We start from the raw sequence: 25,139 nt of genomic DNA on the forward strand, positions 1-25,139 counted from the left end.
AATCAAAACTATTGCATGAAGGCTTGAGGAAAAGCGAGATATTTTTTAAGCTTCAGTTTTAAAAGTAAAATTCAGTAATTAAAATCATGTCTTCGAGGAATAACAAATGAGAATTCCGAGTCCTCCGGAGGTCGCAGTAACTTCAGTGACGTCATCAATCCTCGAGGACTTTCCCCTCTCCGCCTAAAGCTACGAAGCAGCTCCGAATCCTTCGTGATGAAGGATGCAATTGAGTCCCCTCCCCCAATGCAGTCTCCAGGGATCTGAATTCTCAGATCTCGGAGAAGAAGTCAATCCTGGAGACCAGATGGCTTAAAAAAAAGTTAAGCATAATGAAAGGCGTCTGTATCTGTGTCATTAGTAAAAATGATTTTCCAGTGTGTTAATAACGCATTAGAAGCTTTTATTGCTGCTTTCGTGCTGCTAATCAGGATCATATTGGCGGGTGGCATCACATGGAGGACGTCTCTTGAGACGGAGTTCCATTGTTGTAATGCCGCTCGAGAAATTCTTATGGCGTTCAGGAGAGAACACAGAGTGCGCCGCATTCTGCATCTCATTCTGGACTCTGTTGGACTTTCAAGTCTTATTGGATACGAGGAGCCGACTCTGTCTGCCTGCGATGGACCCTTGCGAACCCTGGTGAGCAACGCCCTCCGAGGTGATCAGGGTACAACAGCTGCTGAGGAGGTTCTTCGAAGTGTGGATGACTTCGTTTTTTGGCCCAAAATATTCCTGTTACTTACCACCGCTGCCATTACGATGCTCTGCTTCAAAGAATCGAAGAAAATGGCTGGAAAGATTCAAGAGATCTGGACAAATGACGTCGCAGACGAGGATGAAGAAATGGACGAGGTGAAAGAAGAAATTTCAGAAATTCCTAACCCAGAAGTATCAATACAAAACGTCGAAGAAGAGGAGACGGACTCGAGAGAAGAGACTGAGGAAAGAGACAGGACTGAGAGAGAAGAAGAGTACGGAGGAGAACTGAAAGAAACGGAGGAGGTGAAAGAAGAGATTTTGGAAATTTCTAACCTAGAAGTTATAAGTCTTGACGAATCTGAAATTGACCAAGAAGAGACAGCAGTCGACGAGGTTCCCCTTGAGGAGCCCCAAGAGGAAGTTGAAGACGTTCCTCCGAAGGAAAAGAAGGAAATTAAATTAATCTGCGGAGAGCTGTATGAATTCCCACTATCGAAGAAGGAAAAGGGCATTCTGAGCAAAATATCAGGAGAGGTCCAGGAGTTCACCAAATTCTACAACGTCCGCCTCGTCCTTCCCGAAGACGACATCAAGGAAGTTGGCCATTTGGAAGGCGCTGAAAACCGCGTCGAAATGGCCTTCGTACACGTTCAAGAAATCCTTGACGAGTACGAGAGGGAAGGATACGAAGTTGACGCCGAAGAAGACCTCAGTACTGAAGTACTCGCTCCCCCTCCTGAGGACTCGGTACAAGAGCCTGAAAAGGGATTGAATTTCGCTGAAATCCTCAAGAGGGGTCGTCAGCCTGAGAAGAAGGAGAAAAAGCAGACTTTCATCATCGTGCAACGCAGAACTTTCCCAATCGTGGAGGAATGGCTGGAAGAGGAAGACGAAGACGAAGACGAAGACGGAAACGAAGACGAAAGTTTTGAATTCGAGAGTGAAGAAGAAAGTTTTGAGGACGAAGAAGACTGGGAATTTGAAGAGGAGAGGCACAAGATCATAGTTGGCATATCGCTTCTAGAGGCTCCAGAAGACAAAGGCCAGGGAGCCGTGAGAAGACGTTTGCGTAAATCTGTGCCCAGGCTGGTAAACCGTCTTCCTAATGAAGGAAAAGAAGTGGCTGAAGAGGAAAGAGTTCCTCATGAGGAACCAGCTAATACTGTAGCAAAGGAGGAGGAACCAGATCATCAAGAGGAAGCTACTCTGATTCGAGAAGAGGAAGAGGAAAGAGATCATGCAAAAGAACAAGAAGAGGACCAATCCCAGACTCTACACAAGGAAGAGGAAAGAGGTCCTCAAGAGGATCCTCTAGAAGAAAAAGGCGAACATGATCTCACCCTGAAAGAAGAGGACAAAGAAAATGTCCAGGAAGAAAATGAAGAAATTCCTCCCCCAGAAGAAAAGGACAATGAATCTCAAGGAACGGAGGCAAGGATTCAGGAAGAACCAGAAAAGATGTCCTATGCTAACATGGCAAAGATTCTTCCTGAACAGGAAAGTACTGCCCCCGTTGGAAACTCAATAAAAAAACCCACTGGCCTTGTAGACAACCCTAAGCCAACACGACCTGGAAATAACTGGAAAACAAGACCCACAAGATGCGGACCCCTTAGACACTGTGGAGGAAAAACCTTCTCCTTCCAGTGTGAGAAAGACCTAGACTTAGGACAGATTATTGGCAAAGGAGGGAAATTTGCCAAGTTGGCCAGGCAGGACCACGGGGTCGTCATGAACGTCCTCAACGATGGTTCGAAGGTGGTCCAGCTCACAGGACCCAAGAGGAATGTTGTAAAAACAGGTCCTACAAGGAAATAAAATTCCGAGTGGATAAGGTGTTCGACATCAGCGAACTGACTCAAGTATCGAAAGGTTTGTTTGCAGTGGGAAGAGAAGATTTTGTAATGACAGTTGATCAGCAATTCAGGGAGGCCATATTAGGACCACGAGAGTTAACCCTTCGAAAACTTGTCAGGGAACATGACGTGGCCATCTACCTCCCTGACGAAGATGATGAGCGTCATTACATCAGTTTCTTCGGCCCTCTCAAGCAAGCCCAGGAAGCTGGAAGAGTCATATCGAAAATCATTGACGACATCTTGAACTTTTCAACGGAAAACGACCTGAAACTTGTGGGCTTAGATTGGTACCAGTTCGACTTAGGACTTGAGGGCAGACGTCTTCTTCTTGCCCTCAACGGACAAGGGGCTAAGGAAGTCAAGAGCCTCTTCAAAGTGAACCTGATTCTTCCGGAAGAAGAAGACAGGAGAGAGATAGGCTATTTAGGAGGAGATCTGAAAGAAGTGAAAAAGGCCTATGACCACCTTTGTCTCCTCCTCGAAGAACTCAGCGTAAGAAGTTGTGACATCACAACTGAAGGACTGAGTCGAATTGGGGCAGGCCAGTACCGTTTGGAAGTGGACGCCCAATACAAGGGACTTCTGGTCGGCCCCAAAGGAGATAACCTGAGGAGGATCGAGAAGATCAACAATGTCAGGATTATTGTCCACAAGAAAACAGACGGCTTCATCACCATACAAGGCCAGTTGAACTATGTCGAGGACGCCTGTCTAGACATAAGAGAAGCCATGAAGCCCCCTGTGCCCAAGCAAGGAGGAAGGCATTTCCCTCAGGAGGAAATCCTCCCAGGGTTAACCCGGATAGGAGATCGCCTCTACGGAATCGTCCTAGACAGCGAGGGACGAGCCATGGTCATTGGCCGAGGAGGACAGAATATCAAGAGGCTGGTTAACGAGCACAAAGTCGTCTTCCAAGGCCCCAAGAAGGATGAAACCTCCAACGACTGCACCGTCAGAGGAAACGAGAAGGACGTCGTCGCCTTCTTTCACGAGGTCCAGGAAATCGTCCAGACCAAAGGAAAGAAGGGACAGGGAGGAGCTCCAGGTAGGACCAGACGAGGAGCCACTTTGGGAGATTTCTTTTGAGATGACAAAAGAAAGTTGGATTTGATGAAGAAGAGCTTCGTATTGGGCCCTGGTGGAAGAAACAGGAATAGTATTAAGTTTTGTGTGCATGTTGTGAATGTAGAAAAAAAAAAGAAAGGTTGGATAGTGATATCTCCACCCAAAAAAATATAAAACACAAAATCCAAAAAAAGTATAAAAGTTCATTAGTGTTAAGTTCATTAGTGTTAAGTTTTGTATAGAAAATTATTTCTCTTTAGTGTTGTTATTATGAAAAAAAAATAGAAAAGATGGATTGCGATATCCTCACTAAAAAAATATAAAAGACAAAATCCAAAAGAATAAAAAACATGAAAAAAATTAGTTTTAAGTTCATTAGTGTTAAGTTTTGCAAGGAAAATCATTTAATTTTAGTGTTGTAAATATGGAAAAAACCAGCAAAGGTGGATAGTGATAGCCCCACCAGAAAAACAAAAAAATAATTAAAACACAAAATCCTCCAAAAAATATAAAACTGAAAAATAAAAAAATATCTAGTGTTAAGTGAATTAGTATTAAGTTTTGTAAGGAAAATAATTTTGATTTTAGTGTTGTGATTATGGAAAAACATTAAAGGTGGATAGTGATATTCCCACCTAAAAAAATTATTTTGTGAAAAGGTGGCTAGTAATATCCCACCAATGAAATGGGATTTTGTTTGTGTAATGTGTGTGAGTGGCTTTATCTGCAGATGCCGAGTATATGATTTGCGAAATATTAAGCCTCAAATATGGTGTGCTGTCGAGTTCCCTAAACCTTGGGAAAAACTTTCACCTAAGGAGAGTTATGATTTGAAAGTGTCTTCCCCCAGGCACTTGATGATAATTATAATTTCCCCAAAGTGTTAGTTCTCTCCAAGATATATGGAATTCACTGTTATACTGTATTGGTGGCTTAATATATATTGCACAAGTAAAAGTAACTTGTGAATGTGACTCACAATTCACACAAATATTATTGAGCTACACATTTCGCTCAATATCGAGTTCCCAAAACCTTGGAAATAACTTCCACTCAAGGGAAATTATAATAGGCATGTGCCTCCCCCCAGGCACTATAAGTGTTCCCCCTGACACCCAGTCCCCTAGCCAGTAAGTGCCTCCCCCAGGCACATGGCAACAATTCCCCTTGAGTATTAGTTCTTCCTAAGGTATATAGGGAGCAGGAGGACCAACTCTCAGGATGAGAGCCAACAGCTGTTTGGAGGAAGGAGGACCAGCTCTCAGTTTTAGAGCCAACAGCTGTTTGGAGGAAGGAGGACCAGCTCTCAGTTTGAGAGCCAACAGCTGTTTGGAGGAAGGAGGATCAGCTCTCAGTTTGAGAGCCAACACCTGTTTGGAGGAAGGAGGACCAGGTCTCAGTTTGAGAGCCAACAGCTGTTTAGAGGGCCACAGGGCCACTAGAAGGACCCCAGAAGGCCACCAGAAGGACCCCAGAAGGCCACCAGAAGGACCCCAGAAGGCCACCAGAAGGACCCCAGAAGGCCACCAGAGGGATGTACCAGAGGGATACCAGAATAAGATTATGTTGGAATAATCTAGAAGACCGGCTTTGCAGAAAGTCAAGTATGCTCTGTCCCTTGAGGAAGACTTGTAATAGAAGAGATCTGTCAAAGCGGACAAATAGTCGGATATCTAGATCTATTCTTGCAGATGTCTTCATTCTGGTTATTCTGTTGGAATAATCTAGAACACCGGCTTTGCAGAAAGTCTTAAGTATGCTCTGTCCCTTGATGAAGACTGTTCTAATAGAAGATCTCTGTCAAAGCGGACAAATAGTCGGATATCTAAATCTATTCTTGCAGATATCTTCCTTCTGGTTATTCTGTTGGAATAATCTAGAAGACCGGCTCTGCAGAAAGTCAAGTATGCTATGTCCCTTGATGCAGACTTCTTATAGAAGATCTCTGTCAAAGCGGGCAAATAGTCGGATATCTAGATCTATTCTTTCAGATATCTTCCTTCTGGTTATTCTGTTGGAATAATCTAGAAGACCGGCTCTGCAGAAAGTCAAGTATGCTATGTCCCTTGATGCAGACTTCTAATAGAAGATCTCTGTCAAAGCGGACAAATAGTCGGATATCTAGATCTATTCTTTCAGATATCTTCCTTCTGGTTATTCTGTTGGAATAATCTAGAAGACCGGCTTTGCAGAAAGTCAAGTATGCTATGTCCCTTGATGCAGACTTCTAATAGAAGATCTCTGTCAAAGCGGGCAAATAGTCGGATATCTAGATCTATTCTTTCAGATACCTTCCTTCTGGTTATTCTGTTGGAATAATCTAGAAGACCGGCTCTGCAGAAAGTCAAGTATGCTATGTCCCTTGTTGCAGACTTCTACTAGAAGATCTGTCAAAGCGGGCAAATAGTCGTATATCTAGATCTATTCTTAAAGATATCTTCCTTCTGGTTATTCTGTTGGAATAATCTAGAAGACCGGCTCTGCAGAAAGTCAAGTATGCTATGTCCCTTGATGCTTCATAGAAGACTGTCAATGCGGGCAATAGTCGGATCTAGATCTATTCTTTCGTCCCTTCTGGTTATTCTGTTGGAATAATCTAGAAGCCGGCTCGCAGAAAGTCAAGATGCATGTCCCTTGATGCAGACTTCTAATTGAAGATCTCTGTCAGTGGGCAAATATTCGGTATCTAGATCTATTCTTGCAGATTGCTTCCTTCTGGTTATTCTGTTGGAATAATCTAGAAGACCGGCTTTGCAGAAAGTCAAGTATGCTATGTCCCTTGATGCAGACTTCTAATAGAAGATCTCTGTCAAAGCGGGCAAATAGTCGGATATCTAGATCTATTCTTTCAGATATCTTCCTTCTGGTTATTCTGTTGGAATAATCTAGAAGACCGGCTCTGCAGAAAGTCAAGTATGCTATGTCCCTTGTTGCAGACTTCTACTAGAAGATCTGTCAAAGCGGGCAAATAGTCGTATATCTAGATCTATTCTTAAAGATATCTTCCTTCTGGTTATTCTGTTGGAATAATCTAGAAGACCGGCTCTGCAGAAAGTCAAGTATGCTATGTCCCTTGATGAAGACTTCTAATAGAAGATCTCTGTCAATGCGGGCAAATAGTCGGATATCTAGATCTATTCTTTCAGATATCTACCTTCTGGTTATTCTGTTGGAATAATCTAGAAGACCGGCTCTGCAGAAAGTCAAGTATGCTATGTCCCTTGATGCAGACTTCTAATTGAAGATCTCTGTCAAAGTGGGCAAATAGTCGGATATCTAGATCTATTCTTGCAGATTGCTTCCTTCTGGTTATTCTGTTGGAATAATCTAGAAGACCGGCTCTGCAGAAAGTTCAAGTATGCAATGTCCCTTGATGAAGACTTCTAATAGAAGATCTCTGTCAGAGCGGGCAAATAGTCGGATATCTAGATCTATTCTTGCAGATATCTTATTTCTGGTTATTCTGTTGGAATAATCTAGAAGACCTGCATCTGCAGAAAGTCAAGGAGGACCAATTCTCTGAGAGAACCAACAGCTGTTTGGAGGAAGGAGGACCAGCTCTCAGTTTGAGAGCCAACAGCTGTTTAGAGGGCCACAGGGCCACTAGAAGGACCCCAGAAGGCCACCAGAAGGACTCCAGAAGGCCACCAGAAGGATCCCAGAAGGCCACCAGAGGGATGTACCAGAGGGATACCAGAATATGATCATGTTGGAATAATGTAGAAGACCGGCTTTGCAGAAAGTCAAGTATGCTCTGTCCCTTGATGAAGACTTCTAATAGAAGATCACTGTCAAAACGGACAGATAGTCGGATATCTAGATCTATTCTTGCAGATATCTTCCTTCTGGTTATTCTGTTGGAATAATCTAGAAGACCGGCTCTGCAGAAAGTCTTAAGTATGCTATGTCCCTTGATGCAGACTTCTAATAGAAGATCTCTGTCAAAGCGGGCAAATAGTCGGATATCTAGATCTATTCCTGCAGATATCTTCCTTCTGGTTATTCTTTTAGATTAATCTAGAAGACCGGCTCTGCAGAAAGTCAAGTATGTTATGTCCCTTGATGCAGACTTCTAATAGAGGATTCTCCTGTTCAACGTCTCTGTTTCAAAGTGTCAAAGCAGGCAAATAGTCGGATATCTGGATCTATTCTTTCAGATATCTTCCTTCTGGTTATTCTGTTGGAATAATCTAGAAGACCGGCTCTGCAGAAAGTTCAAGTATGCTATGTCCCTTGATGAAGACTTCTCAATGAAAATCTTTGTCAAAGCGGGCAAATAGTCGGATATCTAGATCTATTCTTGCAGATATCTTATTTCTGGTTATTCTGTTGGAATAATCTAGAAGACCGGCTCTGCAGAAAGTCAAGTATGCTATGTCCCTTGATGAAGACTTTTGATAGAAGATCTCTATCAAAGCAGGCAAATAGTCGGATATCTAGGTCTATTCTTTCAGATATCTTCCTTCTGGTTATTCTGTTGGAATAATTTAGAAGACCGGCTCTGCAGAAAGTCAAGTATGCTATGTCCCTTGATGAAGACTTCTAATAGAAGATCTCTGTCAAAGCGGACAAATGGTCGGATATATAGATCTATTCTTGCAGATGTCTTCCTTCTGGTTATTCTGTTGGAATAATCTAGAAGACCGACTCTGCAGAAAGTCAAGTATGCTATGTCCTTTGATGAAAACTCTTCTAATAGAAGATCTCTGTCAAAGCGGACAAATAGTCGGATTTCTAGATCTATTCTTGCAGATCTCTTCCTTCTGGTTATTCTGTTGGAATAATCTAGAAGACCGGCTCTGCAGAAAGTCAAGTATGCTATGTCCCTTGATGGAGACTTCTAATAGATGATCTCTGTAAAAGTGGGCAAATAGTTGGATATTTAGATCTATTCTTTCAGATGTCTTCCTTCTGGTTTCTTGTTGGAATAATCTAGAAGATCGGCTCTTCAGAAAGTCAAGTATGCTCTGTCCCTTGATGAAGACTTCTAATAGAAGATCTCTGTCAAAGTTTGCAAATAGTCGGATATCTAGATCTATTCTTGCAGATGTCTTCCTTCTGGTTATTCTGTTGGAATAATGTAGAAGACCAGCTCTGCAGAAAGTCAAGTATGCTCTGTCCCTTGATGAAGACTTCTCAATGAAGATCTTTGTCAAAGCGGGCAAATAGCCGGATATCTAGATCTATTCTTGCAATGGCCAGGGATCTTCCCAACCACCTGGTCAGGCAGAGTAACTCTTGCCCAGTGAGAGCCATCCGTTGTTCAGCAGACTATCCTAGTGAGAGTCAATGGCTGGCCTCAGTAGGCAGAACTTTCCTGAGGAGAGTGAATGGCTGTTCGGTGAATGAGCTCTCAGGGTAAGAGGGATACCAGAATCCCACAAGACGGGCTCCTGAAGGACTCCAGAGGGATACCAGAGGGATTCCAGAAGATAATTCTGATGAAATAATCTAGAAGACCGGCTCTGCAGAAAGTGAAGTATGCTCTGTCCCTTGATGAAGACTTCTAATAGAAGATCTTTGTCAAAGCGGGCAAATAGCCGGATATCTAGATCTATTCTTGTAAATTTCTTCCTTCTGGTTATTCTGTAGGAATAATCTAGAAGACCGGCTCTGCAGAAAGTCAAGTATGCTCTTTCCCTTGATGAAGACTCTTCTAATAGATCTCTGTCAAAGCGGGTAAATAGTTGGATATCTAGATCTATTCTTGCAGATATAGATATCTTCCTTCTGGTTATTCTGTTGGAATAATCTAGAAGACCGGCTCTGCAGAATGTCAATTATGCTCTGTCTCTTGATGAAGACTTCTAATAGAATATCTCTGCCAAAGTGGGCAAATAGTTGGATATCTAGATCTATTCTTGCAGATGTCTTTATTCTGAGGATGAGATCCAACAGTTGTTAGGAGGCAGGAGGATCAACTGTCAGGGTGAGAGGCAATGGCCAGGGATCTCCCCAACCACCTGGTCAGGCAGAGGAACTCTTACCCAGTGAGAGCCATCCGTTGTTCAGCAGACTATCCTAGTGAGAGTCAATGGCTGGCAAGATTCCCCCATCTTGGTGGGCAGAAGAACTTTCCCGAGGAGAGTGAATGGCTGTTTGGTGGATGAACTCCCAGGGTAAGAGGAATACCAGAAGCCCACAAGACGAGCTCCAGAAGGATACCAGAGGGATTCCAGAACATAATTCTGTTGGAATAATCTAGAAGACCGGCTCTGCAGAAAGTCAAGTATGCTCTGTCCCTTGATGAAGACTTCTAATAGAAGATCTCTGTCAAAGCAGACAAATAGTCGGATATCTAGATCTATTCTTGCAGATGTCTTCCTTCTGGTTATTCTATTGGAATAATCTAGAAGACCGACTCTGCAGAAAGTCTAGTATGCTCTGTCCCTTGATGAAGAATTCTAATAGAAGATCTCTGTCAAAGTGGGCAAATAGTCGGATATCTAGATCTATTCTTGCAGATGTCTTTATTCTGAGGATGAGATCCAACAGTTGTTAGGAGGCAGGAGGATCAGCTGTCAGGGTGAGAGGCAATGGCCAGGGATCTTCCCAACCACCTGGTCAGGCAGAGGAACTCTTGCCCAGTGAGAGCCATCCGTTGTTCAGCAGACTATCCTAGTGAGAGTCAATGGCTGGCCTCAGTAGGCAGAAGAACTTTCCTAAGGAGAGTGAATGGCTGTTCTGTGGATGAGCTCTCAGGGTAAGAGGGATACCAGAAGCCCACAAGACGGGCTCCTGAAGGACTCCAGAGGGATACCAGAGGGATTCCAGAAGATAATTCTGTTGGAATAATCTAGAAGACCGGCTCTGCAGAAAGTCAAGTATGCTCTGTCCCTTGATGAAGACTTCTAATAGAAGATCTCTGTCAAAGCGGGCAAATAGTCGGATATCTAGATCTATTCTTGCATATTTCTTCCTTCTGGTTATTCTGTTGGAATAATCTAGAAGACCGGCTCTTCAGAATGTCAAGTATGCTCTGTCCCTTGATGAAGACTTCTAATAGAAGATCTCTGTCAAAGTGGGCAAATAGACGGATATCTAGATCTATTCTTGCAGATGTCTTTATTCTGAGGATGAGATCCAACAGTTGTTAGGAGGCAGGAGGATCAGCTGTCAGGGTGAGAGGCAATGGCCAGGGATCTTCCCAACCACCTGGTCAGGCAGAGGAACTCTTACCCAGTGAGAGCCATCCATTGTTCAACAGACTATCCTAGCAAGAGTCAATGGCTGGCGAGATTCCCCCATCTTGGTAGGCAGAAGAACTTTTCTGAGGAGAGTGAATGGCTGTTCGGTGGATGAACTCTCAGGGTAAGAGGGATACTAGAAGCCCACAAGACGGGCTCCAGAAGGACTCCAGAGGGATACCAGAGGGATTCCAGAAGATAATTCTGTTGAAATAATCTAGAAGACCGGCTCTGCAGAAAGTCAAGTATGCTCTATTCCTTGATTGATATAGGACAACACGGTTTCGTACCCGGAAAAAGTAACAAACCCAACTGTTAGTCCACCGTGAGAACATATACAAAAATATGAGAAGCGGAAATGAAACAGATGCGATTTATCTAGACTTTGCAAAAGCTTTTGACTAGGTAGATCATAATATATTAGTGAAGAAGATTAGAAAACATAATATGGTGGATAAAGTAGGAAGTTGGTTAAAATAATTTTTACACAACTAAAAACAGATAATTATTGCAAACGATGAGAAATCGGATGAAGCTAAGGTAATATCCGGTGTGCCACAAGGTACTGTGTTAGCTGCATTACAGTTTATTATGATTGCAGACATAGACAGTAATGTTAAGGACTCGGTAGGGAGTAGTTTCCCCGATGACACAAGAATAAGTAGAGAAATTACTTGTGATGAAGATAGGAACGCACTACAAAGAGACCTTAACAAAGTATATGATTGGGCAGAGGTAAATAGGATGGTATTTAACTCTGATAAATTTGAATCAATAAATTATGGAGACAGAGAAGGAAAGCTATATGCATATAGGGGACATAATAATGAGACAATCACAAATAAGGAAGCAGTTAAAGACCTTGGTGTGATGATGAATAGGAACATGTTATACAATGATCAAATAGCAATTCTACTGGCAAAATGTGAAGCAAAATGAGAATATTGTTACGGTACTTCAAAACAAGAAAAGCTGAACACATGATTATTCTTTATAAAACATACGTTCGTAGTCCACTTGAATATTGCAATATGTTATGGTACCCACACTATCAAAAGGATATTGCACAAATAGAGAGTGTACAAAGGTCCTTTACAGCTAGAATAGAAGATTCAGGCATGGAAACAGATACAAGGAATAACCGAAAACATCATGGAGCTAAAAATATCAGAAAGAGCAAGCACAGGTAGATTAATAGTGCCCAAAACTATACCAGGAAAAATAAGGAAAGCACACAGGACATTAATCCACTACGCACCAGCATCGATAATGCAGCGTCTATTCAATGCGTTGCCAGCTCATCTGAGGAATATATCAGGACTGAGTATAGATGTGTTTAAGAATAAGCTCGACAAATATCTAAGCTGCATCCCAGATCATCCAAGATTGGAAGATGCAAAATATACCGGAAGATGTACTAGCAACTCTCTGGTAGACATTAGAGGTGCCTCACACTGAGGGACCTGGGGCAACCCGAACAAGATGCAAGGTTTGTAAGGTAAGGTCTCTCTCTCTGTCTCTCTCTCTGTCTCTGTCTCTGTCTCTGTCTCTGTCTCTCTCATTTTGTTATAAAAGACCGTTATGCAGTCTTGTTAATACCTAAGGTTCTCTCTCTCTCTCTCTCTCTCTCTCTCTCTCTCTCTCTCTCTCTCTCTCTCTCTAGGATACGCTTCTCATTACCTTTTGCAGTAATGACAATATCCTGTGCTTATAATAATATCCAACATTAAAGCATAGCGTCAATAATAATAATAATAATAATAATAATAATAATAATAATAATAATAATAATAATAATAATAATAATAATAGAATGCCTGAAAATATATGGGGCAGAGGAAAATACCATCAGCTTCCTCAAAAATACAATGCGCAACTGGAATACAATACTTACAAGCTCTGGAATAAGACTAGCAGAGGTTAATATCAGGAGAGGGATCTTCCAGGGCGACTCACTGTCCCCACTACTCTTCGTAGTAGCCATGATTCCCATGACAAAAGTACTACAGAAGATGGATGCCGGGTACCAACTCAAGAAAAGAGGCAACAGAATCAACCATCTGATGTTCATGGACGACATCAAGCTGTATGGTAAGAGCATCAAGGAAATAGATACCCTAATCCAGACTGTAAGGATTGTATCTGGGGACATCAGGATGGAGTTTGGAATAGAAAAATGCGCCTTAGTCAACATACAAAAGGCAAAGTACGAGAACTGAAGGGATAAAGCTACCAGATGGGAGCAACATCAAACACATAGATGAGACAGGATACAAATACCTGGGAATAATGGAAGGAGGAGATAAATAAAACACCAAGAGATGAAGGACACGATCAGGAAAGAATATATGCAGAGACTCAAGGCGATACTCAAGTCAAACTCAACGCTGGAAATATGATAAAAGCCATAAACACATGGGCAAGTGCCAGTAATCAGATACAGCGCAGGAATAGTCGAATGGACGAAGGCTTCTAGAACTCCGCAGCCCAATCAGATCAGAAAACCAGGAAACACATATGACAATACACAAAGCACTACACCCAAGAGCAAATACGGACAGACTATACATAACACGAAAGGAAGGAGGGAGAGGACTACTAAGTATAGAGGACTGCGTCAACATCGAAAACAGAGCACTGGGGCAATATCTGAAAACCAGTGAAGACGAGTGGCTAAAGAGTGCATGGGAAGAAGGACTAATAAAAGCAGACGAAGACACCAAAAAGAAATATACGGAGACAGGAGAAAGACAGAAAGAAAGAACAGAGGACTGGCACAACAAACCAATGCACGGACAATACATGAGACAGACTAAAGAACTAGCCAGCGATGACAATTGGCAATGGCTACAGAGGGGAGAGCTAAAGAACTGAAGGAATGATAACAGTGCACAAGATCAGGCCCTAAGAACCAGATATGTTCAAAGTACGATAGACGGAAATAACATCTCTCCTATATGTAGGAAGTGCAATACGAAAAATGAAACCATAAACCACATAGCAAGTGAATGCCCGGCACTTGCACAGAACCAGTGCAAAAAGAGGCATGATTCAGTGGCAAAAGCCCTCCACTGGAGCCTGTGCAAGAAACATCAGCTACCTGCAGTAAATAAGTGGTACGAGCACCAACCTGAGGGAGTGATGGAAAACGATCAGGCAAAGATCCTCTGGGACTATGGTATCAGAACGGATAGGGTGATACATGCAAATAGACCAGACGTGACGTTGATTGACAAAGTCAAGAAGAAAGTATCACTCATGATGCCGCAATACCATGGGACACTAGAGTTGAAGGGAAAGAGAGGGAAAAAATGGATAAGTATCAAGATCTGAAAATAGAAATAAGAAGGATATGGGATATGCCAGTGGAAATCGTACCCATAATCATAGGAGCTCACTAGGCACGATCCCAAGATCCCTGAAAAGGAATCTAGAAAAAACTAGAGGCTGAAGTAGCTCCAGGATCATGCAGAAGAGTGTGATCCTAGAAACGGCACACATAGTAAGAAGAGTGATGGACTCCTAAGGAGGCAGGATGCAACCCGGAACCCCACACTATAAATACCACCCAGTCGAATTGGAGGACTGTGATAGAGCAAAAAAAAAAAAAAAAAAAAAAAAAAAAAAAAATAATAATAATAATAATAATATCCTTTATTTCATCTTATGGCCATATACATGGAATATACAAAATACAGACAGTAACATACACAATCATGATACATGAGACATGATAAAAAATGAATAATCGGCACTTATCCACAAAATAGCTGAGGTAGCATAAAAGATAGTAATCATAATACTGGTAATAACAGTAATAATATTGGTGAGAAAAAAACGCATTTAGAGTTATAACAGTTAGTGCACAGATTATATAACTTAAATTTCAACTAGAGACCTTAGGTGGTCACAGTAGTCAGGCCCAGAGGGCTAACTTGATGGTATTCACAGTAATAATGAAAAAGTAAAATATCAGCAATAAATATAAAGATAATGACAGAATCTGCAGTTGACATCTTGCCAATACAGAGATTATTTTGTTTTTGTCTGTGTCTGTTAACCTCAGCAAACTCGTCTTTGAATGTAATTAGCTTTTGTCTCTGCCTGTTAACCTCAGGTAACTTGTCTGCAAATGTTATTAACTTTTGTCTCTGACTGATAACCTTAGGTAACTTGTCTGTGAATGTTATTAGGTTTTGTCTCATTGTCTGTTAAACTCAGCTAACTTGTCTGTGAATGGTATTAGCATTTGTCTCTGTCTGTTAACCTCAGCTAACTTGTCTGTGGATGTTATTAGCTTTCGTCTCTGTCTGTTAAACCTCAGGTAACTTGTCTGTGAATATTATTAGCTTTTTTTCTGTCTGCTAACCTCAGCTAACTTCTCTGTAAATGTTATTAGCTTTTATCTCTGTCTGTTAACCTCAGGTAACTTGTCTGTGAATGTTATTAGCTTTTGTCTCTGTCTGTTAACCTCAGCTAACTTGTCTGTGGATGCTATTAGCTTTTGTCTCTGTCTGTTAACCTCAGCTAACTTGGCTGTGAATGTAATGCGCTTTGTGTGTGTTGACGTCAGCAAACTTGTCTGTGAATGTAATTAACTTTTTTGTCTGTGTCTGTTAACGTCAGCTAACTTCTCTGTGAAATGGAATTCGCCTTTGTCTGTGTTAGTTAGCGTCAGCTAATTTGTCTGTGAATTTAATTAGCTTTTGTTTCTCTGTTAACTTCAGATAACTTGTCTGTGAATGTAATTCGCTTTTGTCTGTGTTAGTTAACTTCAGCTAACTTGTCTGTGAATATAATTAGCTTTTGTTTGTCTGTTAACCTCGGCTGACAGCTAACTTAGCTGTAAATATAATTATCTATTTTGTCTGTCTATTAACGTCAGTTAACTTGTTTGTGAATAAAATTCGTTTTTGTCTGTGTCTATTAAAACCATATCTGAACAAGAAAATTCATTAACCCAAGATATCATGAACATTGAATACCTGGGTTGGAGCGCTGAACTGTTACAAACTGAACAAAACAAGGTCAGCAGCTAAGCAAAACAATAAACACTTCGAATGGAAACCCTAAAGCAAAAGTATATTTAAAGTATGTGTAGCAGAATTATGTAATCAAATATAATATTATATGTAGGTCCGTGATGAGGAAAACCCAAAGAACACACCAGGTGACTAACGACCAGGTAGTAGTATTAATCTCTTTCATACCAATCGTCCTAAACTCGTTGCACTCCAATCCATTACATGGTCATCCAGGGTTCTCTATTATGTTACAGAAAGCCAAATCACTATTTTACTGGCCTACAATGCTTACAGATATAAAAAGCACACAACTAATTGTAACATGTGTCATGAAAACAAGGGACGCACAAAGACACCTGTCAGTTTAGGGGCCTATCCCTTACCAAATCAATCCTTGAAAGAATACATGTAGAATTATTAACAGAGTTACGAGTCTGACAGAGGAAATAAACACCTCTTAGTGTTAATAGTTGTTGCCTTGACACATTATATAGAATTAATAGCACTAAAAAACAAGCACCGCAATTGAGTGCGCTAGGAATATTTATGAGTGCTAAATCAGTAAACATGGAATTCAACACATGATAATCTCTGACTCGGGTGGTGTAAATCAATAATAATTTCCTTAACTCGTTGTGTGAATTCCTTTCCATTAAGAAAACCAATACTATATTTTATCACCCAGAGTCAATCGGTTTGGTAGAATGGATAAATAAGAAAGTGTCAATGTCTTACGAGTTACACTCGTGATATTGGATCCGAACTGGATTATAGCGGTTCTCGCGGTTTTAAATACCTTTATCATTCATATCTTGTATCTATAGAAATGATACTGCAAGTAGCCTTATACAGTACACCGCTAGAACACTTTTCCACATAATCAGGCCAACCATTAATTTATCAAATATAAAAACAGTATGGATACAAGTGGAGTCGATATAATATACTCCGTAAGAAGTTGGAAGGGTTACAAATTATAATAAAAAAGGAATCACGATAAAATCAATAAGCAAAACGTAACCATATGCAGTAAGTGTTTATAAAATATCCAAATATATATGCGTAAAGATTTGAACTCTAACTTAACGCTTTAGTTTAGTAGTCCATTCAGTATTCTAGGGATATTAACGACAAATAAGCTAAAAGTTCAAACACATATCAAAACCTACTGGCATATTGTCTGTCCCGGTAGTTTATATTCGTAGTCAATGAAAAAAAAAAAAAATTTAAAGTCAGGAAGTCTAGAAGTGAAAATGTATATCTATGTGAATAATCCTATATGGATCTTACAGGGTAAATAGTATATATAAAATTTGTATGGAAACCCTTTTCATTAGTTTGAATATGGAATATCTAATTTCACATAAGTATAATTACATATATTTTACAATCTTGCAGATCCCCAACGTGAAACTAATATTATATTGTTCAATTTTAGTACTGTTTTTTTTTTCAGACATTCTTCTCGTGTGGGTGGAGTATTAAAACAAAAAATATCATTTGAAAGTACTAAAGTCGTATTTATTACAGCAAGTAACGTAACTTTTAAGCTGGCCGAGAGCAATCTCCTACCAAGTGATGAGGTCATCAGTCCTGAAGGTGCCTGGCGCGTTTGCCGAATCATCATTGTTCCTTTTAACCCCAATTATCTGCTTGCACAGGCTTCATCTGTAGTTGTGTACTTACAAAACAAGTCAACTGGGGTGGAATGCTTAACACGAACTTCTCATGGGCAACGTAGGTCATTAGGTACAAGTGTCTTATCCGCATTGCAATGCAACTTTAGTTAAGGAATCGCAATTGTTTTAAAATTAATGAACAAAATAAGCAAATAGAATTTCTATAACATCAAAATGAATTAATTTTTTCTGAACCTCATAGACAATTAGAGTCAATAAATCAGCTTATGACATTGGTAAACGGACACTTATAAGTATCAGGTCATGGGTATGAAAAATTTATTTGCAAAAATAGCCTATTACAATTCAAGTAAATCACATTCATGGGAAAATGTCACAATTTCTTGAAAAACCCAAAGTTTATATAGAAATTAGTTACATAGTGGGTTCTTTCGTAGCATCTGCCTAAAAAAATTAACCTCAGAGGATGCGTGCAAGAAAATTGAATATGAGCCTTTTGTTGGGGGCACATAGGATCGGATTTTATCACAGCTTAATTTCAGTAAGCATAGAGAATTACAGAATCAATGATTAATATTCTCTTTGACTCTTATGTTGCCTGGCAATCTTACAAATAGCTCCGTTTTCCACTTCTTTGTCTAGTAACTTACTACCAATAATATCAAATTTTCTTTGGGATTCGTATTGATATCTGTTATTATGGATATTTTTACAGTCATCAGAGACCTGGATAGGTTCACTCATTGTTATAATGCCATGGATAAAAAAGTTTGTACAGCTGACTTTTGAATTCCATAAAATATCAAGTATCAGCGAATTATGGTTTCTTAATGGCTTTCTCCCTCCCGTATTTGGATGTTGTCTGAATTTACTTTGCCTTGTGACAAGTATAATTTCACTTACAGGCTGATTAACGGAACCTGGTTACAGTACCCTGCAGTACGAGAGTTTCACATCGCAACTTCAAAAACCTGTTCGTCGCTGCGGACGACTACAATGTGAAGGGAATAAGTACTATCATAAGTGAACAAGCTTATTTCGTGGACTTCTTGGACCGACACCCGTATCCCGTCGTTAATCTCGTTTTTAATGCGGAATGCTCCGGCGGAAATTGACTACAAAGGGACATACTTCCGACAATTACGACCAAAGAGGATATTCAACTCTACGTTGCTGGCGCAGGACTCATGCTGGGGATGGTTTTATTCATCGCGAACGTATTCGTATGGCATAGGATACAGAGGACAAGTATGGGTGCAAAATAGAACGTCGGACCCTGCCCAGGCAATTTCCCCTTGTTTTTAACCATTTGGAATTGGCCATTTCATTTGGCTATAGGTGGTTGTCTGGAACTGTGTAATGGACGAAAAGTTGTTCGAACGCTAGTTAAATGTGCAGTGGGTATAACCTCGGTCATGTATCCTATTATATAAAGTATCATGTATCCTATATATAAATTATCATAAATAACAGAATCGAAATATATCTGTGCGTGTACGCACTAGGAGTCTATTTAAAGCGCACCTAGATTAATCACTTAGATTATTCATTTATGTTAATCAGTTGTAAAGTGCACATATATTGATCATAATTATATGAATCCATATATACGAGGGGTGACCCAAAAGTAACCAGAATTGTGTCATAGAATTTTATTCAGTTATTGTTACATGTTTACAGTCTTATCACCTTCAAAGTATTCTCCATTTGAAGCAATGCACTTATCCAGACGTGTTTTCCACTGTTGAAAGCAATTCTGGAACTCTTGTGAAGTTATGGCTTTTAATGAATCCGTTGTTTTCTTCTGAACCTCTTCAACGTCTGCAAAACGTTTTCCTTTGAGGGCTTTCTTCATTCGGGAGAACAAAAAGAAGTCACAGGGAGCAAGATCGGGTGAATAGGGAGGGTGGGTAAGTGGGTCATGCCATTCTTGGTCAGAAACTGTCTCACACTCAAGGCGGTGTGCGCTGGTGCATTGTCGTGATGAAGCCACCACCCTCCACTTTGCCACAGGTCGGGGCGTTTCCGTCTCACGGAATCTCGCAAACGCTTCAGCACTTGAGTGTGAGACAGTTTCTGACCTAGAATGGCATGACCCCACTTACCCACCCTCCCTATTCACCCGATCTGGCTCCCTGTGACTTCTTTTTGTTCCCCCGAATGAAGAAAGCCCTCAAAGGAAAACGTTTTGCAGACGTTGAAGAGGTTCAGAAGAAAACGACGGATTCATTAAAAGCCATAACTTCACAAGAGTTCCAGAATTGCTTTCAACACTGGAAAACACGTCTGGATGAGTGCATTGCTTCAAATGGAGAATACTTTGAAGGTGATAAGACTGTAAACATGTAACAATAACTGAATAAAATTCTATGACACAATTCCGGTTACTTTTGGGTCACCCCTCGTATATGTATAAATAAATCAGGTAGCCTATAATCAATCTGTTACCTTTTATCTTACCAATAACTGCAGTTAGTATATGGGTCAATGAATCAGTTAACATAAAAATTAATGAATCAGTTAGCATAAAAATTAATAATTTTTATCACTTCGTATATGAATTTTTATCAGTTAAAATATGATTTTTATCATGTTAATCTTTATGCTATGCAATTATCAGAGTACATTAGTATTTTCTGTAGCATATGTATCTTAATGAGATGAAGTGAAAAACTGTATCAGTATATATCACGTGCCTATATATCTATATATATTCACCATAGTGTCTGTATCACACTCCTATAAGTCAAATGCAAGTCAAGCTTGAGTAATATTCAGTGGTTGGTTTTGTAGGCGACCAAGCATTTATGTAAGTGTTGCATAATAAAAATATGGAATGTTATTCCATATATATAAAAAAAACTAAAACTATGATTAATTAAAACCAGTGACCCAAGAGGTCAACCAGATTGCTTGCAGGAATGTGATCAGACCAGATACGATAAAGTATGCTAAGATGATGTATACGATAAAGTAGGCTAAGATGACGTGTTCTAATCAGTCAGTGTCTAGTGCCGTCACCTGTAGTCATTCATTTGTTTGTAAACTATAGCCCAAGCGTCTTACTTGAGGCAACCACTGTGACCTATAATTCAAACGGCCTACGTGATTTGTAATCTATGTCACCTGTATGTATGTTCATATGTTCGAGCTACTGTCTGGTTCCTTTATGATTTGTAACCGAGATGGTAGTCAGAATTGAATTAGCCATCATCATTGGAAGAAGCGATCAAGCCATCATCATTAGAAGACTTGTCCATTTTTATCTGAGCTTCATCATGTAGAATTCAATCAGCGATCATCATTGGCAGACTTGTACAATTTCATCTTGTAATCTCAGAAGAATAGATGTATTTTTGTACTCAGTGTTTTCTACTAGAACCTCACATCAGAAAGAGATCAAATGAACTTATAACTATTGTCATGAGTTTAACACATCTCCGTCGTCATAACCAAAGAAGATATGGACTTCGTAAGTTATCATCAAACCCCAAGACACTCCAATGAGTATGGAAGTCAGAACCAACCGACTTAGCGTAAGATTATCGCAAGTCTAACATAACCTCACAGGGCGCCTTACTATACGAGGCAACAGCCCTAAAAAACTGACTTCACTGAAAAGAAGTGGAAGTTCCCCCAAAGAAGTGCTCATGGTTTGGTTACGAGCCCCTCCTGTTTTTGCTGCAAGGCCAAGAATCCAGAGGAAGCCGGTCAACAAATTCACCAGAGAGAGAGGTAAGGTGATGTTACAATTACCGTAACTTAATAAGTGCTATTAGTATTATTACCGTAATATAATAACTGCTATTAGTATTATTACTGTAACGTAATAACTGTTAATAAAGCAGGTAAAAAAATAGATCTCATTTATGTAGAGATAGGTAAGCTGATATTATTAGTAGTATTATTACCATAACATAATATCTGTTATTAGTATTATTATCCTAACATAATAACTGTTGCAAAAGTAGGAAAAAAATAGGTGTCATTTATGTATACAATTTAATCTTATCAATGCTCAGCAGACATCTACAGGTACATTTACAGGCAGCCTTTTTAACCTAACATGCCCTACGCATAATTACCCTGCCAAGGAACACTTCGTTCCGGTGAGAGAAAGTAATCTCGAAACTCCTTCCTTATGTCCCGTGAATCCACAGTACTCCTTCGTGGTATATTTTGCAAATCAATGAACCCTTCACCTTCATTCATTGCTGCACTCCATGATCCTGCAGTTATACTGGCATTATCAACATTTTCCGAGTCAATCGTACCGGGTGGTGAATAAACATTTCTCGACTCCACATTCCTGCGTAGAAAATTATGCAAATACATGCATGATAGAGTAACACTCTCTACCTTGTCTGGGTGTAATGCAATAGGTTTTAGAAACACTAAACTTAGATGCTAAATTCCAAACGCATTTTCTACTATCCTCCGAGCCCTACACAATCTGTAATTAAAGACCTATCTAGATTTCCAGGAAATTATTTCAGTAAGTAACGTGATAAAGCAAAGGCGTCATCTCCAACAAACATGTATGGCACAGGAATGCGTCCCTCTGCAAGTGGCTGGTCTGGTGGTAGCCTGAGCCGCTTCTGCTCTACTTTCTCATACAAACTTGTATATTTAAACACACCTCCATCCGAAATTCTGCCTTGACACCCTACATCTGCATATATAAACTGGTAATCTGCATTTACGCACGCCATGAGTACAATACTGTGTGTCCCTTTGTAGTTAAAGAAAAGGCTTCCACAATTCTTTGGAGCTTGTATTTGAACGTGCTTCCCATCCAGTGCAACAATACAGTGTGGAAATTTCCATCTGTGGGAGAACCCATTTGCTGCTGCAATCCATTCTTCTTCCGTAGCAGGCATCTGAAAATAATGAGTATATTAACACCAGTAAGTCACAATACAAACAACAGCAATAATAATGATAGATAGAAATAATGATAATGAGAATAGTAATAATTCTAACAATAATGCATAATAATTATGACAATAATGATGATATTAAAAACAATATAATTGTAGGAACTTTGGCAACAAATAATAACAACAAAAACAATAACAACAAAAACAACAGCAACAACAACAACAACGATATTTATAAGTGTTTCTCTTCTCTTTCAGGTTGCTGAAGTTGAATCTGAGCAAGAAACTGATGCTGTAATTGAGAGTTCACATCAAGCTGAAACACCTCAGAGCGCTTTCCCGCCCTGTCGTTCGTCAGCTAAAAGGCCTGCTGACAAGTGAAAGAAGCATTTCACTTGATGAAGTCTCTAGCACAACATGCCACCTCAATGGGATGAAATATCATGTGTTCGGTGAAAATGTTTGCCCATAACACTGAGAGCCATGATGCGGAAGAAGGTAAGCGCGAGGTATCAATAGCCTCAGCATAAAAAATTAATGGAAATAATTTTCAACCTGGAAATGGGGTACTTTGGGGAGGGTGCGGCTCAGTTCACCCCACAAACTTCATATACAGGACAAAGGTATTCAGGGTTTCCTGTGCCAACATTGCAAGGCATCCCACAGTACTTTACCGCCCCAAATGGTGCCTCTACACAAAGTTGCTCTCCTTCCCCAAACTCATGTAGTAATTATTGTGATTAAAATATGATTCCTACATAAATGTTTTTCTAGTAAACACATCTTTCATATTGTTCTTAAATGCCATAGAGAGAGAGGGAGAGAGAGTAAAACAGTGAATACTTCTGGTTTTCTTATTTTACCTTAACATACCCTTCCAGTGCTGAGATCAAAGCTTCACAGACCTCAGGAACCACAGCTTAGATGGTCTGCTTCGATATCCTGAAGGTGTACATGAGGCTCGTAAAGGAATCTCCACTTGTAAAATACCTCAGTGTAATAGCCAGTCTCATGTCGGGTGTAACAGCCTTTCTGTATTTTGTATTCTTTCGAGATATACTAGGAGCAACCATCCGTAAAAGTAGTTCAAAGTCACTTGAGCACATCCGAACAAAATGGGTGAAACCTCCACCATCTAATTTCAGTTCCGCCATAAGCAAATCACAACAGGGTCCTTTTTCAAAAAAATTCCTCATCCATATCTTTTTTTCTTGACCTCCATTGACTTTATCAAAAATGCCAAGTAAAATGCAGACGCTGCTGCAACAACCTCTACACTCATCACAGGCATGACCACAACTGAGGTGTGGACAGGAAACATTGTTTGGAAGTAGTTTACAAATAATTTACAAACTGTTTCCAAACAGTTTGAAAACAGTTTCCAAACTGTTTGGAAACAGTTTCCAAACATTGTTTCTAAACAATGTTTCCAAGTGTGCACGGGGCTTTAGGTGATTAGTAAGAAATACAGAGCTTTGACTTTGGCCGCCTCTACAAAGAACTTGCAGATATGGCAACGTGTGTTTTCGCTTTTAGACACGCCCAAACCCTCACCATAGATTGGTACAACATTTTTTTATAGGCGCACCGCTCCGGTATTTATCTTTGAGGTTTCCTGATTCCTGCCACCGCCTCCACCAGCGTCTGACTATTGTCTATGTAATGCCAAGTTCCCTTGTATTGAAACTGCACCTTTTGACAGCCTCTTCCTTTTAGCGCTACCATTGCCCCTCGTTGGCAAAGCCTTTCCTCTTGCGAGTTAATTCTCAATAAGGTTTTGGTTGAAATTGTTTCTTAAGGTTTACAAAACATCGTAAGGTAAACCTTTTCTCTCAGCCAAAAGTTAAGAAAAGGCCATAGTTTCGGGCCCACTTTCATGGATAAATAGCTTGTTGGAAAAGAAACCATCCCCCACCCATATTCATAAAGCCAGTCTCGGAAACTATTACCTTTCAATATAATTGGAAGTGAACATATGCTGATCATAAAACCACTTATAAGTTATACTTAGTGATAGCATATAGTTTACAAACAATCTCTCGTCTTGAAAAAATGGGTTGTGAACAACGATTGTGATTTTGTAGCAATTGCATCGACATTTACTTTGTCAGTGTAGCGAAAGTATAAATTTTTGAAATGGAAATTCTGCAGTAGGTTCTAAAGATCTTGGAGTTAGAGAAAAAGCAATAACGAAGCAACTTCTACCTCCTTTCATTCTGCCCTCCTCCACCCCCATCACCTTTGTCAGTCTTAGAGGCATGATGACTTTACTCTACATAATTCCTTCCTGTTAAGAGTTTCATTTAATCCTGAGAAAAAATAACAATTTGTCGAAAATTGTATTTTTCCTAACTATACAAACCTGAAGTCCTTTAATAATAGGAAGGTACTTAGTGGCAGCTGAACCGGTCGTAACCTTCGAACAAGGGGGTTCGGTAGTTGACTACTTGTCCGGCAATTGGCGGTCAGCTCAACTGCGAGGAGAGGAGTCACTTTGCTTTAGGCCCAGGAAACGCAGAGTGAGGGGTGGCATGAGGTGGGACTATGTGTAAAGGACCTCAGGTTTGTATAGTTAGGAAAAATACAAATTGTTATTTGTTCCAATACGTATACAAACCCTTGGTTCTTTAACAATAGGAAGACTCACTTATTGATGGTTGGAATCTGAGTCTTATGAACAGACTGGTGTTTGTCTGACCTTGGTTCCCTCCCTGGTCGTAAGAGCAAAGGGAGGGATCCTAGCCACTGCCTAGCTGATCGGGGTGTGCACCACAGGATCAGT

General features: G+C 40.2%; 1 pseudogene; it reads left to right on the plus strand.

Annotated features, from left to right (window-relative positions):
* Positions 1-23,101, plus strand: part of LOC135196655 (uncharacterized) — a 49,575-nt pseudogene extending 26,474 nt beyond the window's left edge.
* Positions 23,102-25,139: the final 2,038 nt, after the last annotated feature.

Source organism: Macrobrachium nipponense, chromosome 18 (genome assembly GCF_015104395.2).
Source record: "Macrobrachium nipponense isolate FS-2020 chromosome 18, ASM1510439v2, whole genome shotgun sequence".
In the NCBI taxonomy this organism is placed as follows: domain Eukaryota; kingdom Metazoa; phylum Arthropoda; class Malacostraca; order Decapoda; family Palaemonidae; genus Macrobrachium; species Macrobrachium nipponense.